General features: G+C 47.8%; 1 protein-coding gene across 7 annotated transcripts in view; it reads left to right on the top strand.

Annotated features, from left to right (window-relative positions):
* The first annotated feature begins 5,167 nt into the window (after positions 1–5,167).
* SETD5 (SET domain containing 5) overlaps positions 5,168–12,527 on the top strand; it is a 62,844-nt gene continuing 55,484 nt past the window's right edge. For 3 of the 7 annotated variants that reach the window (XM_083722498.1, XM_083722502.1, XM_083722495.1), the window contains exon 1: positions 5,174–5,349. The gene's annotated coding sequence lies outside the window, so the exon portion shown is untranslated. Of the gene's footprint in view, positions 5,350–12,527 lie in introns of all 7 variants that reach the window. The other 4 variants (XM_083722500.1, XM_083722501.1, XM_083722496.1 and 1 more) reach the window with 3 other exon arrangements.

Here is a 12,527-nt window from a genome sequence, read left to right as displayed (position 1 = left end):
TAATGGGGTCTCCTGCTGCTGCTGCCAAACCATTTCTGTTCTCATCCTGAAGCAAAATTCTTAACCCGAGGTACTGTTTCTGGGTTAGCAGTGTCTGTAACCCGAGGTACCACTGTACAAATCTGCCCTGAGGTTCCATGTTTTGAGCACGAGGCTGTTTGTGAGAAGAGAAACCCTTGAGATAAGCAAGGCCAAAAAAGTACACGAGTCTGGTTCATAGTAGGAATGAGAACCAATAGACTCTTAACCACAGATGTCCAGGGAGAAGGATTGTTCCTCTGTCGTGTGGGAGGTCAAAATTCTATTGAATACATTTATATTTATTTCCGCCACAGCACATCCTTTGCCTGCAGAAGGTTCCAGTTCCAGTCTCTGGCATCTGAAAAAAAAGCAGGGAACATTAGATAGTGAAGACCTCAGCCTGAGACCCTCAAGGACCACTGCCAGTCAGGGCACATGGTGACTTGACTTGGATACTTGAGATTCCTGCATTGCAGGGGGTTGGACTAGATGACCTTGGGTCCCCTTCCAACACTTTATCATTTTGTGAAATAACAGCAGAGGGCTACAGCATTGGGGTCCTAAGTGGCCTTGGGTTTGCTGCTGCCGGCGGGTACAGGATGGTGGAGACGATGAGTTTTAGTCTGATTTGGTGGGACCTGGGGAACCTGGTGTCGGTGGCTCATCCTATACTTGAGTAGGACCCTTGCAGAGACACATGCCCAACTGGCATGTTCTCTCCCTCCTGGTCGATCCTTCGGGAGCTTCATTAGCTTTCTTCAGCCCAAACATCACAGCAACCAATGCCAACAGACACTGGCACACTTCGGGATCCGCAGAGTCTTCACAGCTTGTGTAACAGACCTCAGCATTTTGGCTAATCTACTTTATTTACATAGAAACACACACGGAGCACTGCAACATGGCTCCCTCTCTAGCATTGGACAGCAAAGAGGGAAAAAACAAAGGTCAATAGTCCCACTTCATGGAACACAGTAACACAAACATCCTGTCTCCGTCACTTCCCGCTCTGTGGAGTCGTAACATACACCATCATACAACTCCCATGACTGCAATCACGGAGCAGGAATTCTAACACCTGGATGGTGGGCCCCAGCCCCCTTCAGACCCACCCAGCAGTCTGGGATAAAGGCAGTTGTAGTCCAGAAACATTTCGTAGGCCTCCGGTGTTCCCATCCACCCCACCCCAGACTTTGGCAATAGCGGACTAGGAAGACCAATACTTTGTAAGACAATTTTCTGGGTTCATATGACCAGGCGGTGAAGACTGCTGTCTATCACCTCCCCACCCCCCAATATGAATTTAAGTTGTTGATGGAAGACCCAACGTGCCTGATGACAGTGAGCAAGGGTATTTTTCACAGCAGCCAGCCCAGCGCTCTCGAAATAACCTAATCGTCCAGCGTGTACAATGCCTTTTCGGCCACCAGGTGCCGCTGTCTGTCCCCTGCTTTGCCACAGACATGGGGAGCAGCTGTGCCAGTTTCCTGTTCTCCACATCCTGGCGGAGGAGGGAGGCTGGACTGTTGCATTATGGGGCCTGATATAGAAACAGGGTTGTGGCGGCTGCTTCTCCTTTTTTTTCTTTTTAAAGTGGGGGATGGGACTTCCAAAATCTCAGCCTACCGGAAGGCAGCCTCATGTCCCATTGCGCCGATGTTAAGTGTTACTACATCCTGCAAACGCAGACGGGGAATACCGAGATGCGAAGGGAGTTTTGGAGGGCCTAAGAACTAACAATACAAGACTCTGGATTTGTGGATCTTGAGTTTAGAGGTAATGCAGCCACTGAGTGACAAAGCAGATATTTAGTAGGTAAAGTTACACACACACACACATGCAGATAAGAGTCATGGAGAAAGTCATCTGCTGGTTTTCTGTGAGTCACGTAGCTCTGAAAAACAGCAGCCCTGCTAGAAAACAAAAAGGTGGATTGCTCTATCGTGTGCGTGCAATATGGAACACCATATATGTGCATCTACACACCCTACTGGCAAACTGGAGTTCTCCACATTGCAACATATCCCTGCAGTTCCCACTTTTTTCTCCCTGTCCTTGACTGTTACAGGATCTCCTTTCCTTAGTGGCAGCAACTGCAGAGGGAAGGCTGAGGCCCTCTCTCAGTGCCCGCCAAAACCCAGAGCTGCCGGATAGGTACGCCACCTCTGTCCCAGCATAATATACAGCAAAAGGGAATCGGCCTCGGCTAGAGCCACACGGCATTGCCAAACAGATCTCTCTCCTCCCCTGCCACCAGCACCTTTCGCATACGTGCCTTTTAATTTGCGAGCCTCTACCATTTCTGTTTGGCACCCACCGCTGGCGTTGTGTACTGAGTTTTAATTGCTCTGACCCATTTTGGGGAAGCAATCCCGGTCTGAAAAGAGGGATGAAAATATAACTATGCAGCCAGGGGCATGCTCATTAATTTTGCCAGGCTTAGGTGCACGCAGCTCGGCTGTGCAGCTTCCTGCTCTGCAGCACACAGGTCTGTGTTTAGCTAGTTCCCATAGTGGGGGGAGGTGGGAGGGGGGTGGCAGACAAATCTACGCAGACACAGGAGAGACGGTGGCTAAGAAAAGACTTCCTGGAACTGCAAATATATGTAAAAGACACTTCAGATGACCAGAGGGCCACACCTGGCTTCTCTTTAAATGCAAGCAGGCTAAGCAGCCCATCTGGATCAAGAATAGATATCAGAGTATGACCCACATAAGGTACAGAGTCTCTAGGGTACCAGACTCTGTGCCACTGTATTCTGTTCTGGTCAGACCTCACCTGGAGTACTGTGTCCAGTTCTGGGCACCACAGTTCAAGAAGGACACTGACAAACTGGAACATGTCCAGAGGAGGGCAACCAAAATGGTCAAAGGCCTGGAAACGATGCCTTATGAGGAACGGCTAAGGGAGCTGGGCATGTTTAGCCTGGAGAAGAGGAGGTTAAGGGGTGATATGATAGCCATGTTCAAATATATAAAAGGATGTCACATAGAGGAGGGAGAAAGGTTGTTTTCTGCTGCTCCAGAGAAGCGGACACTGAGCAATGGTTCCAAACTACAAGAAAGAAGATTCCACCTAAACATTAGGAGGAACTTCCTGACAGTAAGAGCTGTTCGACAGTGGAATTTGCTGCCAAGGAGTGTGGTGGAGACTCCTTCTTTGGAGGTTTTTAAGCAGAGGCTTGACAACCATATGTCAGGAGTGCTCTGATGGTGTTTCCTGCTTGGCAGGGGGTTGGACTCAATGGCCCTTGTGGTCTCTTCCAACTCTATGATTCTATGACCAGGACTCCTCACGGACAGAGATGGGTGCTGCTTATGTTAACACACCTGTGGCCTTGCAGATGTAGGCAGGATTCTCTTCAGCCTCACCCAGGTCATAGACCAGGTGAGCTGTTGTCCCACAGCACCTGAAAGTCCACAGATTCTCCATCTCTGCCCATGTGGAGTCTTGGTCTTGTACCCCAGCCTCTAAACCTTGTACCTCTATATCACTCCAATCGATGTTGTTTCTTAGTGGCTGGCAAAGCTATCCAGAGCTGCCAAAGCTATCTTGACTTTCCAGAGGCGTAGCCCTTTTAGGCTATTGCGGTGAAAACAATGGAGACTTGTGTGGGACTTTAATGATTAACACACATTGACTGCAGCATATGCTTTAATGCACTGCAAAATTTGATACTGGGCTTTCTCTGAATTCTGCGATAACATATCGTCAACAGGCAAAAGGGCCTATTTGTGAGGGAGCACTTGCAATGAGCACCTCAGGCCATCGCGACACAACAGGAAGGGAGCTCCTCCGACCATCACTTTTTACTCCATTGTTGGTACAGAACTGGTCTCGATCTCTCCCCAGACGCGTTCCCTCCCTTCTTTAAAAAGTGCTGCTCCTCATTTTTAACACGACGCTTTGTGAGAAAGGGCGGACGGGCGTTAGAAAAGGATGTACGCCCAAATTCAGGCTGCGCAAGGAGAGCGGCAAGATGAAATTACAGTGTGCACAGCACCGCCAATGTTTATAAGAGAAGAAAACCGGCCCTTCCCTCAGAGGCTCTACTCTCAGGGAAGGCAACCTGTGCAAAGGGGGTGTGTGTATTTTTTTGGGTGTGCGTGGACAGGGTAAGCTACAAATTATTAGGGCCGCCGGATCTTGTGCACGCTCACTTGGGAACAAATCCCGGCTAATTCAGCAGGGCCCCGTGTAAATACGAGCATTATAGGCTTGGGATACAAGATCACGAGGGGGAGGGAGCGTGAGGCGATGCAGAGCAGGCAAAGTCAGTCGATCCTGGCATGGGGAGGGCAGCAGGCGGACGGTGGAAAGACGAGAGGGCCGCCGCCACAATAGGGCTTATTGGCAAAGACCGCATTACATCCTGCAGCAGTGCGAGCCCTAACCTGTCCTAAGTAACGAGAGCGCTTCCAGCCTAGCACACACCCCCTTTCCTGGCGCGAATCTCCCCTGCAGTCACCCCCGCCCGCCTGCAGCCCAGCCACCCAGGAGGAGGGTGCATGCGCCGTGTTGCAGCCAGCTCTTCCTCCCAGACCGGTTCTTCGACGCGCATGCACAGAAGCGCCCTCCGGAGCGAGCGCTGAGACCGGCCCCTCCCTCCCCACCCCGCTCCCATGCCACGTGTCCCCAAGCAGCACTTAACCCCACGTGGGACTGGCTAAAGACGAGCCAATCGGAAGATTGCCTCGCCCTTAAGCACGTAGAGCAGCAGACCCACGTGCGCAGAGGCGCGGGCAGCAGCCAAACTGCCCTGAGCAGCTTCTCTCGCTCTCTCCTCCCTATTATAGAACCCATCCATCCACCCACCGCACCCGCACTGCTCTGAGCCGGGGAAAGCTGCCGCGCTTGCTTTTATAGCCTTTGCTGAGGCTGACGCGAAGCTGAGTGGCGTTTCCAACAACCAATAGGGCAGCGCCTCTGGGAAGCTGGCGGCGGCTGGGGCCGCGGGGGCTTACAGGGGGACGGGATGGGGGCGACCGCCTGCCCTAAGAGAAGGGGCCCAATAGGAGTCGGGAGAGGCGGGGGCGGGAGGGAGAGCGGAGGGGGTGGAGATCGCGCGGAAACGCCAGCCAATGAGTGGAGCCGGTGGGCGTGGCTGGGGCGCCCCTGGCGCCAGCGCTGGGAATCCCCGTGCGCTCAGTGCCGTTTCCGCCCGGCCTGCTGAGGAGGAGCTGTTGGCTGTTCGCTGGTGCCGCGGAGGGGGAGGGGCCGCGGCCGCTGCTCTGTGGAGCTTGAGCTCTCGGTCCCGCCTGCCGCCTAGGAAACACCGTGGCGCCCAGCAGGGCCTAGTGCCGGGGGCCCGGGCAACGGGCCGGACAGGTCAGCCAAGGCAAATGAAGAGCAGGAAAAAGGGGGCGTGTGGGGTGAAGAGGGGACACCCGTTCCAAAGGCGGGTGGGAAAGAGACCCATGGAGGGGGAGGGGCGGGAAACTTATGGAGGTGGCGGTGGTGGTGAGGGCTTGTTTCTCGGGGGTCCTTCCTCTGCTCCAGCCCCTTCTCTCACCGCCTCCTTTCAAGCTCCCGCATCTTTCCAGCTGCCCCGGAACTCTCTCCATGCATTCTCTGCCCTGCTGTGGGGGGTTTAGGGATGTGGGGGGCGGGGAGGGCGAGAAGTACCTCAGCCTGGCTCTTCCAGGGGAAGTGGAGCCTCTCCCGCCTGTCGGAGGGGAAAGAAAGAGGTCGCACTCCCTGGCCTGCGTTGGACACCCCGGTTTCCCTGCACCTTTGGAGGCACCTGGATGCGAAGAGAGGGGTGCGTGTGAATGTGTATACATATACGGGTGTGCATATATATCTATATATCTACATACATTCACACGCACTCCTGTCTTTACATCCTGATACCTCCAAAGGTGCATAGGTGTGTGTATATATATATTTCTATATGCCTCCCTCTTGTGTGTGTGTGTGTGTGTGATTGGGGGTGCGTCCATGAGTGGGAATCCCCGCCGAGGTCTTCCCGCAGGGAGGGAAGGTGGTGGGACTGTTTTCCATTTCGCTCCCACCCATCCCCCACCTTCCTCGCCGTGGGGGGTGCGGGTGAGCTTGCCTGATGCCAGGCGCTGGAGGAGAGCGGGGGCGTCATGGCGAACCTGCGTGTCTGGTCCTGGAGGAGGTGGGAGGGAGAGTGGCCTGTGTGTGTGTGTGGTGAGAGGGAGAGAATGGGTGGTGGGGGAGGGGTGGTGGTTTGAAGGAACCTCTGAATTCATTCCTGTTTCGGGTTCCCAGGCAGGATTCTCTCGGTGCAGTTTGTATGTGTGCGCGTGTGGAGCAGGGTCGTGCTGGAGGTGGGGAAGTAGCCGGTCCAAATCTTCTGTGGAAAGCCTACTGTGAGAATGTGGGAAAATCCCTTTCTGGGACGATGGCTTCCACTTCAAAGCAGCTGTTTGCCAGGAAAGGGTGTGTGTATATGTGTGTGTGTGTGTGCGCGTGCGACCGCCCGTCTGTGCTCCTCTGTGAGTTCACCATTGCCTCCCCTCTGCTTCCACCCCTCCTCCTCCATGTGCTGAAGCAGCTTCCCCTGAGCTGCTGCTGCTGCTCCTTCCCTTCCCGCCCCCTCCCTTTCCTCGGCTGTCTGCTTCTGACTTGCTCGCTCCTTCAGGCAACGGGGGAGGAGGTGTTTGACCTGCATTTTCTGCTTTCTCATGGTGCTTGTGTGGCGATGGTGGTGCACTTTAATAATCCTCTTCTCCTTTTCCCTTGCCTGCTGCTGGAGGCTGCAGTATGGACCCCCTCCCCCAACTTTTTCATTGTCTGACGTTTGTGCTCTATCAGGGCACTTTTTTCGGTTTTCTTGCATTGATCTCTGCGTCTTAATTGGTAACACAGCCCCTGGTAAACACAATAATAGTGCTGTGGGCAAGGTCGTCACAGTCTCCCCCCACTCTTGTCTTTAGCAGCTTGTCCTTGGGGTGCCAGTGGCCTGCTACTTGAAACAGCTGCCTTGAACTGAGACAAAATTCCTTTTTACAGTTTTGGGGAATGGTTTGTTTAGTAATCTGGGAAGTGGTTGGTGAGGTTAGAGAATGTCAGGAGCTTCTTCCTTGTGAACTACCTAGCTGAGAGAGGTTTTGGTCTCTGCAATTAACCAGTGGGGTCTCCTGTACTTCAGGCAGCAGCCCCCTATGCTCAGGGAGATTTTTGCAGAATGGAACAAAATATGCTACTGGGATTCCTTTTGCTGAGGTTGGTGTTACTTTAAGGAGATAATGGCCCTTGCAGTGTGGCCTCCTGCAGTTTCTCTCCCTGGCCCATTATGTAATTGGAGTATTTAAGGCTCACTCAGGCAGAGGCTGTGGGCAGCACAATGAATTGGTTTTGTATTGTAGGGGGATGGGGCCATGGCCTCAAAACCCATGATTTTTGGCAGTGAAGACATAGGCCTGATTGCAAAAACGTTTTCCAAATGAGCTGTCGACACTTGAGGATATGGGTTACAGACTAGACAAAGACGGACTACTTCCTTAATGGCGTTCAGGACTCTCCTTTTTCACCTATGAAGGTGACATCAGGCAGTCTGCCCCCTCCCCCCTCCAGCTGGCCCAGGAAGTCGGTTTTGCTAGCTATGTCTTGCAGCGCAGAGGTGACCGAGGTTGTTGCTTTGGATCCTGTGGGTGAACGTTCAGAGCGTTGACAAGCAGCTAATGTTGGCTCTGGAGCTCTGGTTGCTACGTGAGAAGCTTCAGTAGTGTTGGCTGCTGTCTCCAGGGAAGGACAGCAGCACAACCTCCATTAGTGCTGCACTTAGGAGATGGCTGGTTCATGCACTGAGAGGGGACTCTTCTTTCTGGGGCATGCAAGCTTTCAACTAGGATGATGCAAATTGAGTTTTCACCCATCACTGTCACAGTCTTTGGGACTGCTTTTAGGATTTGGCCTGGATATCCAGGGATGTCTGTCTCCTTTACAGCCTTTGCAATTGCAATAATTGATCTGATCTTTCTGAAGTGGGAGGTGCAGTACTGTGGTTACAGTTTGTCTGACTTTAGCTTCCCTTCCAGTAAATCAGAGAGCCAGATGCTTTGCTTATTGTTTGTAGGTCTATTTCCTCCCCTTACATTGCCTGGGCCCCATTTGCCTTATTGACAGGAATTTCTGCTTTGTGCAATGGGTGTGTACAGCAGACACTAGCCTCCTAGCGCTGAGAGGATTTTCCATTCAGAGAGTGCAGTCAAAATATGACACATTTTGCAAGTGGCAGCAGAGCCTATTTGAAAGAATGGCCCCTTCCAGCTAGGTACCTGGGCAAAGCATACATGGAACTGCTTGAGGCAGGTTTACAACAAGTACACTGTTCCCCATCTAATACAACAGTGGTCTATTTCTGGTGCTTATAAATATCTGCTCCTGCTCAAGTATTGTGGTGCTTTAATATTCTTGCTTCTTGAAGTCTTACAGTCACCATAGTCTAATCCGATGGTTAAACACTGTGATGCAGTCTTTCTTAAGGAGACACTGGCAGTTGTAAGGGGAAGACAGAGCTCCTCCTTGACATTGTCTTGTGTGCTGGATCTGTCAGGGAGCAGAGTGTTGAGGTGCCCTCCTCTGGTTGGTAAGACATGGGCAGTTGCCTAATATCCATAACTGACAATATGGAGGAGGGGAGCTTTCCTTGCAAGTGCTATTATATGTTTACATATAATGTGTGCCCCTCAACCATGATTTGATCCGTTTGTCTAGGACTTAAGTGATTATGCTTGCTAAATCTCTGATTTGGTTGGTTTTGGTGGAGGCTGTTAAGATTGTGGTTTTGAGAACCCCTGGAATAGATGTTCAACACCCTTGAAAATGTTCTTTGAACACCAGAAGAATCTGGCATGATTTGCCTACATTAAAGGGTGGCATTTGTGATGGTTTATACTGAAAACGATGACACTTTAAAATTGCATCCTGGTTTCATAATATGACATTAATGCAAAAACAAGCTGCAGGGTCTTTCATATTAAAAAAGTGTTTTTTAAAACCTGCAGAGCTGCTTTAACACATAAGTCTAGGCTGCAACTCATTTTGGCAGATTTCTGTTATGAAGAAAGATATTTGTATTGCTGTGCTAGGCAGTGTTATCCTACAGTGACTGAGTACAAATGATTCTCATATTGAAAATGATCCTGAACAGTATGGTATATTTGAAATATTTCTAATTTCAAATATACCATACTGTTCAAGATCATTTTCAATATGGGAATTTGTAAAACTGAAAAAATAACTCATATTCCTGAGACCCAAAATGTTAGGAGCCCTAATAACCATACATGCTGGTTTTCTCCCCTCACACAGTTGGAGGAATCCTGATAAAATTCTTGATGTTTCTGCACCTTGAGTGTCAAGGGTATTAGCTGGTTCTAGGAAAATGAATGTTTTTGCTAGAAAATGCTTGACTCAGATGCTACAATTTTTAAAAAACAAGAACTTTACAGTGCTTTTCTATTAATTTTAGCTGCGATACTGAAGACCACTGTGAACCTTGAAGTGGCTTTTAGAGTGATTCTGTTGAGCTCATTTGGAAATAATACTTCAGAGTAAGCAGTTTGATGATAGCTTCCTAACTGGTTGTAAAAACAGAAGTAAAGCAATACAAAGAACAGCAGATAAAGGCAAAAATGTGTGCCACCTGTTCCCTGCTCCAAAGCAACTGCAGTAGACCCTTGAGCTTGTCAGTGAGCAGTGCCCTAAGATCTTTAGTATTCACTTGAATTTCATTTCTGAATGCCACTGAAATGGAGCTAATGGCTGCATGTTCCATTCAGGACACAAACAGAATTAATTGTAGTGAGCTCCTTCATTGGTCTTCAGCATGGCCTGGAGCTCCTCTTCTGTATTCCACAGAAAATACTAAGCTGTTTTCAAGGCTGGGATACCCTGTTATCAGTCAACTCTGTGCTCCCTTCCCTCTAGTATATTAAGGAACATGCCAGGGAGCATGTGGCTTCTGAGTATCCGCTGGGCCTTTCAACCTACTTGTGTTTGAGGCCCCTTTCGTAGGGCCATTCCTTTTCTCATTCAGAACATTATTTTGTCACATCAGAATTGTTGTTAGAAACTCAGATTTATAAGCAAGGGGGCAAATGGCTCATTAAACCAATGTTGCAGTCGCCAAAACGGAATGTCTAGTTGCTATTTTGGGATAAGATGGCTCTAAAGTCTTGTTTTTCAAATGATGGACTGACCGTGATTGATTATTAGTTAAATATCTGGCTTGTACAGATTACAACCTTAAGCTAGGTTAAGAACTTTGAGAACTTTATCCAGGAACAGTCCACATAGATATTAACCTATTTCTACTTCTTTTTCTTAATGGTGACATGGACCATTCATGATGTAAGAATACTGTAGTTTTCACAACTGTGAGCGGGGACGGGGGTGGGGGTGGGGTAGGTGAAAAAAAACATTTTGGTTCCTGAAATTCGTTATGATTGTGCAGTCAAAATATAACTGATAGAATTCTACAGGATGTGGTATTAGTGTGTGAAAACAGTCAAGATCCATGGAATTGCACTTTTGTGCACCTTTTATCAAATGGAATTTCAGTTTGTAAGTCACACCGGTGTGGTTGCCTACATTAAGATGCTTTGTGCCCTTTGTACGTTAGGTAGCACACATTTTGGTCCCTTAAGCCAGACTGCAAAAATACTACAACAATGCAGTTTTGTGGGGATGTTGACTTGTAGAAAACATAAGGGCAATAGAAACTGGTATTGAACAAATGGCTTTAATTGGAATGGTGTTAGCAAAGAGCTTATCCTGTAAGGTGGAGGAACTAAATGAAATTGATAAAGGTTGGCTACTCAGGTTGAATAATGGCTAACAGATAAGGAACTGGCTTTCAAGTATTGACAATTGAAAATAAATACATCGGGTTTGAGAAATTGAAAAGTTAGTCATTGCCCTGGCAGATTTTACTCATATTAGGGGCAATTATGGAGCAGTTTTCTCTCATGGACAGTGGGACTACATTAGTGTAGAAGAGGCGCTTGAATGGATTCCTTGAGCAGAAGTTCTGGAATTCATTTATTTTGGGGGCATTCCTGCTGAAGACAAAAACAGTCGCTTATAGTCTCACTTCCTGTACATCTAATTTGTGTGACTTTTAAAAATAGAAAGTTAGGCAATGTAAGTTTTTACAGTCTTGCTATGTTCTTCACTCTTCTTTGTGGGCCTGGATTATCAGGGTTCTTGCTGCACTGATGTCTTATCCCAGATAAATGAAAAGGGGTAGCCTAAATGTTGTGCTTGAATCTTTTAACATTAAGAACCCAGTGTTGAATACATTAATTAGCAAATATTAGGCTTTTCAGTTATTCTAACAGCTGGTTTAACAAATCTCTTTCAGAGAACAAAATGGGACTTATGTGGCGGTAGTGCATTTTCAAAGAAGAATATTTTTCATCTGTCCATCTACATCTCCTTCTGCTTGTTCATTAGAATCATAGTAGGGTAGGGATTTCTCTGTTTCTCAGGTATTTCAGTATCCCAAAGGAATGGCAGTCTCCGGCAGTTGCTTCTAGCATATGGATTGCAAACGGTTAGTGAGTGCTTACAAACCATCATAGCAGAGGAAAATTTGGAAAAAAAACTTTAATGGCATTTCACTAGGCCTGATCCTTTTTATCTGGAAGAACTGAGAAAAGTGTACTTCTGTACATACAGATGGATTGAAAACCACATCTCGTGTGTATGAGTGTGATGTATTGAAAATTAATAAAAATTATATATAAAAAAACAACAACAACAAAACCCCACATCTCTTTCTTTTTTACCTTCTGGCTAAACAAAAACCAGGGGTGGAAGTTTGACACTAGTCTAACTATGGAGGATTCCTTCCCTTTTCCACACTGACAATATTCAACAGTTACTTTTGTCCTACTGGACTCTGCTTAGGGGATAGGACTTGAGTACGTTGCTAGGAATCTTAGTGCTTTTATAGCATGCTCAATCAGTTTATAATGCTCAGATTAACTTGTTTACCACTAAAAGAGTTTCTTTTGGCATGTATTATATAGTGGAGGCTTTTGTGCATTCATACTATAGCCCCAGATATGAAATTTGCTGAAGAGCATGGGAAGCCATGTGAAATCTGCGGAAGCATTTCTTTTTTCTTTTTTTTAAATATTTATTAAAGATTTTCTTAGTACAATAAAGAAGAAAAAACAAAAGAACAACAAAAAAGATAAAAAGAAAAAGCACTTACATCTTATACAAAAAGCATACCACAACCGAAACCGAAACAATTAGATAATACTTATTCTGAAATGTTTTAAAAATCTTAATGCCTTTCTCACTCTGGATCGAAAGAGTGAAACGAAGCACTGACAAGTTGCTAGTTGAATGCAACTTTAGGAAATTATGCAAGTGTGACTAAAAGCAACACCTCATGTTTAAAGCTGTAGTTGCTGTTGTTGTTTGATGCAGACAAGTTTACTCTTGTTAGTCCTTCAGGGCCCATAGACCTCAAGGTGTGTCAGTTAGATTCTGTTGCATCCTATGCCATGACAAAATTG

Source organism: Podarcis gaigeae (genome assembly GCF_964106915.1).
Source record: "Podarcis gaigeae genome assembly, chromosome: 2".
Lineage (NCBI taxonomy): Eukaryota > Metazoa > Chordata > Lepidosauria > Squamata > Lacertidae > Podarcis > Podarcis gaigeae.
Note: the sequence above shows the minus strand (reverse complement) of the source record. Positions and strands in the feature narration are given on the sequence as shown.